The following is a 5,440-nucleotide window of genomic DNA, read 5'->3' as shown; positions in this document are numbered from 1 at the left end:
CCTCTTTTGTTATTATGAAAAATTTCTACTTTGACAATAACTATGGCATTAATATTTATTTTACAGTTAAAAATTATAGATTTTCACCATCAGATAGATACAGTTCCGAGAGACCAATTCTTCATTTCTCTAGCTCAATTTTAAGCACATAGCTAGGCATATGACCAAGATTAAGTTTTTTTCCCCTAACAGAAGAGATTTGAAAGCCTTGGATCTAATAGCAGAAATACTATGTCCCCTGTCAATTCAGAACCCTGACAATCATCATTTAGCCCCCTTTTGGGGGCCCCCTGGGTTGTAACATAATGAAGCAGAGAGGGTGCTTCCCTCAGTACTGGCAATAATTCAGTCTCCTTCTACCTTCAAGGAAAAGAAGACTATTAGAGATTGAGGTCCATGACGTTCTGTATTAACAAATTACCAAAAGCTTGGTGACTTAAAACAACAGAAATTTGCTCCCTCATAGTCCTGGAGGTTGAAAATCCAAACTCAATGTCACTGAACCAAAATCAAGGTGTTGGCAAGAACACTCCACCCAGAGGCTCCAGTGGAGAATCCATTCCTTGCCTCCTCTGGCTTCTTCTGGCTGCTGGCATTCCTTGTCTGTGTATCACTCCAGTCTCTGCTTCTGAGTTTCCATTGCCTCATCCTCTGGTGTCTGTAATCAAATCTCCCTCTGCCTCCATCATATAAGGATATTTGAGATTGCATTAGAGGTCATCCTGATAATTTACCCATCTCAAGATTCTTAATTTAACAATTCTTTTCCCACATAAAGTAACACTCAGAGATATCAGGAATTAGAACATGGATATATAGAGGGTTATTATTTGGCATAACATATTTCCCAAATTAATTAAGTTTGGACACTTTAGTTTTTTGGTTTCTTTCTTTCATTTTTTAAAATCTTGGTTCTATAGGAAATTCAACCCCATTATGAATACAATTATCTATTGATTAATGTGATTACTTCCTTTCAGGGTGCACTGAACATCATACAGGTAGCTATTGTTTCAAGTTCCTATTATCTAAGTAAATCTATTCTTTTATTCAAGTTATACATTTTCAACTTTGTGCAAATCTGTGTTCTTGGTTTTGAGGCTAAAAAGTTGATGAGAATATAACTATTGCCTTTGAAGAAATTGCAGTAAAATGCACTTCCAAAGATATTCCAATAAATAGTTAAAATAATATAGGTGTGCTTCCACACATAATTCTCTAGAAAAAGACAAAAATATTCAAAGAGAAGAGGTCAGCGCATTTTTTTCAAATTATCTTCTTCATATCTTCCACATGGTTCCCAATCACCCTAAATGCAAATGGAAGAGAAGATACACAAATCACTCCCTCCAAAAAGTAGAAAAAATAGTTTAAGAATATAAGGTGACACACATTATGTTATATGCATAATAACTCATCTCTCAAGGTAACATACAATAATTTCCCAGTTATCCACAAGGATGATACCCAGTTCAGCATAAATGTCTCACAATTTATGGTGTGAAAGCATTAATTGGGTTTTTTAATCATTTAAAATGACAAATGATAGGGAAGCTGATATACTGATATCTTAAAGCAAATCATGACATTATTTATTAATCTTTTCACAGAAAGGCACCATAGAAACCCAAAATAAATGGATGAGAAAAATTCCACCAAAGTGAAAGAGTTCATACTTCTGGGGTTCACAGCAGACTTACGGTTACAGAGAGCGCTCTTTTTCATCTTCCTTGTCATTTACGTCATCAGTCTCTTAGGGAACATCACCCTGGTTTCTTTGATCTGTACTGATTCTCGGCTCCACACACCCATGTATTTCTTCACTGGAAAACTGTCATTCCTGGATCTCTGGTATTCTTCTGTCTATGCCCCCAAATCCTGATGACCTGCATCTCTGATGACAAAAGCATCTCCTTTGCTGCTGCCTAGCTCAGTTCTTCTTCTCAGCTGGTCTGGCCTATAGTGAACGTTACCTGTTGGCTGCCATGGCTTATGACCGCTACGTGGCCATCTCTAATCCCTTGCTTTATTCCCAGGCTATGTCTGCAAGGTTATGTGCCAGTTTTGTTGAAACTTCATACAGTGGTGGCTTTCTGAATTCAACCATCATCACTACTGAGACATTTACCCTGAGCTTCTGTGGCAAGAACATTATTGATGATTTCTCCTGTGATCTGCCCCCTCTTGTAAAGTTGGCCTGTGATGTGAAGGAGAGCTACCAGGCTGTGCTTTATTTCATACTTGCCTCCAATGTCATCACCCCTGCCATGCTTATTCTTGCCTCCTACCTCTTCATTATTGCTGCCATCTTGAAGATCCATTCTACTCAAGGCCGCCTCAAGGCCTTCTCCACTTGTGGCTCTCACTTGACAGCTGTCACCTTGTACTATGGTTCAATTCTCTTCATTTACTCCTGACCAAGTACTAGCTATGCACTAGAAAGGGATAAAGTTGTGTCAGTGTTCTATACTGTGGTGATTCCAATGTTGAATCCTTTGATCTATAGCTTAAGCAATAAAGATGTTAAAAATGCCCTGAGGAAAATGTTAGATAGAGCAAAGTTTTATTAAATGAAAATATTTGGTGAACAATGGCTATATTTTACTTCACAGATTATCTCCCTGTCATGGTTATCAGACTGTCCTCTCCGAAATACATAAAATAAGAGAACAAAACGTCTTTGGATAATGTTAAAACACTACTCTGTATTGTTTTTTTTTAAGTTGGCACTAATGTATTTGAATGTGTTTTTAAAGTAAATGAGGCTGGGGCATTTGGAAAAACTGCTATGCCTGCTAGCTTGAAATAAAGTCTATAAAATTACTGGGATTCTAGAACGTTGAAAGCGAGGAGCTTATTTTTTCTTTTAATTTTCACTTGATAGTTTATAAGTTGCTTACATGTATAATACTGTAATCTATAAACAGGAATAATAGAATTGGTGATGGAATCATAGCCTCATGTAGATGCATTAAATGACTTCCTTCAAATTATGTAGTTCATAGGTGAGGAAATAGGAATGCAAATCCAGAACTTCTGACTCCAAAGCTTCTAACCCCATTTGTTGGGAGACAGAGTCAGTTAGGAGGTCATAAGTAAAATTTCTACTGTAAAATTCCCTTGGAAATAAACTTATTTTTTCTTTCTGACTCTCATTTATTAGCTCACCATGGTACAAAGATTTCCCTGGCAATAGATAGAGGAAGGAACAAATATCTTTACTAGAGTCACTGTGAGCTTTTCAATAAAAGTATATTTTCTCAAAAAACTAAAGAATTAAGGGCAAAAGTATAGCAGCTGTATGAAATAGACAGAAATGGAGATGTAGATAGAAATAGACAGATAAGTAGACAAATAGAGAAATTTCCAAAAGCTTTAGATCCAGGAAAAGATTCAGAGTAAAAATGTCTACTAGGTGAAGCAATGATTGATAACAATTAGGGTTCTACGAATATTTATATTTTTTTGGTTGTTCAGTGTTGTGTATGAATTAATGAAAAATTGGAGAATATTTCATTATGATGCATCACATTTCCTAATTTTAGTAGTCTTTCTACATGTAAACCATGGGATTGCACCAACATAAAAAAGCCGTAGCATTAATGAGCAAGTATATTAGTTTGCTAAGACTACCATAAAAAAATACCACTGACCGGGTCATGTAAACAACAGAAATTTATTTTATCTCAGTTCTGGAGGCTAAAAGGCCACGATTCAAGTGTCATCATGGTTGCTTTCTTCTGAGGCATCTTTCCTTGTTTTGCAGATAGCCAACCTCTTGCTGTGTCGCGAAATGGTCTTTTCTTTGTGCACACCCATCCCTGGTGTCTCTTTGGGTGTCTAAATTTCCATTTCCTCTTTTTACAGACACCAGTCAGGTTGGTTTAGTGCTTGCCCTAACCACCTCATTTTAACTTAATCACATCTGTAATGGCCCTATCTCCAAATACATTCACATTCTGAGTTACTGGGCATTAGGTCTTCAACTTTGGGGGGATATAATTCAACCTATAACATCAGGGATTGATAGGAGTTTCTTGATGAATGAGATAAGGGAGGGCAGCCTAGAAGAGAGAGAAGAGCATATGACAAGGAAAAAATATATGGACTGTATGATACGTTCTAGAAATGTCTAATTAGTACAATTTTGAGAGTTTCTATCATCAGACACATTTAATGATTCTATCGTAACTTAAATCCCTTAAGAGAGTGTACTCAGCAAAATATTCCTAATTTCATCTTATCCTAATTAGTATATGTTCTCCATACTCCAAATAAACTTTAATTGAGTCCCTGAAGACTAAGGTACATATTTCTGGGATGCTCTGTGGAAGGAGTCCCAAAGGGCTATTGAGAAAATACACATATTGGGTCCAACAGACACACCAAAACATCAGAGGAAAAAGTGTGTCACTTCCAAGACTGTCCTTCCTGACCAAGGGTAAGCAACTGGGATCAGGAGCAGCTAAGTGGTTGGGCCTCTCTGTGACCTCAACTGTGATTAGAAGGGGGATACAGAGTCTGGCCTGGCTCTCAAAGGATTGTTATTATGCCAAACACACACACACACACAGACACACACACACACACTATCCTAAATAGGATTCCAACCAATGATATATGTAACCCTCATGTAGAAATCAAAATTCAGTGTGGTAATCATGCTGGGTCATCATATATCCACCGACACAGTGGAGAAATCAAGAGGACACAAAAGGTGACATGTTTTTTCACTCTAGTGGTTATCATCATCTGTGCCGTCAAAACTACTAATGTATGGTGTTTTCATTTCTTTGTACTCATTTTCAGGTCTTAGAGGGACATATTCTTCCACAGAATTTTAAATGCTCCAGTGAAATAAGCAAGGAACAGAGCTTCTACAGGGGAACACACAACTTGAGAAGACATTCTGTATGGAATGCTTAGCATGATTGGCTCTGACATTTTCTGTGTCTTTTATTTCACATTCACATTTTAATTGCAATTTAGTTCAAATTCAGAATGGATTTTAGTCCAATTTGATGGTTATGAGTTTGATGGTTATGACTTCTCTCTTTATTTACTCTTCCTTCTTATTAGTAATGACTACACTGATCCAGGAAAGTCCATGTGAGGCTAGATTAGTCCTGAATAGTTTGAGCTAGGTTAGCAGTAGACAATACTTTGGGAAAAACAGGTTCAAGATGTAAAAGTAATTACCCATTTTTTCATTCTAGAAATATTTATTTAGTGCCAATTAGTTACTAGAAACTGTTCTGTATGCTGAGATACAGGAGTAAGCAAAACAAAAAATCTTTTTGCTCCGCAGTTAATGCATTCTGGTGGGGAAAAATGCACAGTAACTTAATAAAGAGGAGTTAGATGATGACAATAGGTCTAGGAGAAAATAGAGCAGAGTCTGAGCAGAAAAAGAAGGATGGGACTGTTGATGGGAAGAGGG

The 5,440-nt window shown here is 36.9% G+C and overlaps 1 pseudogene; it reads left to right on the top strand.

Moving 5' to 3' along the window:
- Positions 1-1,636: 1,636 nt before the first annotated feature.
- Positions 1,637-2,570, top strand: LOC131395388 (olfactory receptor 9G19-like; annotated as a pseudogene).
- Positions 2,571-5,440: the final 2,870 nt, after the last annotated feature.

The sequence above is a fragment of the Diceros bicornis genome, chromosome 31 (assembly GCF_020826845.1).
Source record: "Diceros bicornis minor isolate mBicDic1 chromosome 31, mDicBic1.mat.cur, whole genome shotgun sequence".
Lineage (NCBI taxonomy): Eukaryota > Metazoa > Chordata > Mammalia > Perissodactyla > Rhinocerotidae > Diceros > Diceros bicornis.
Note: the sequence above shows the minus strand (reverse complement) of the source record. Positions and strands in the feature narration are given on the sequence as shown.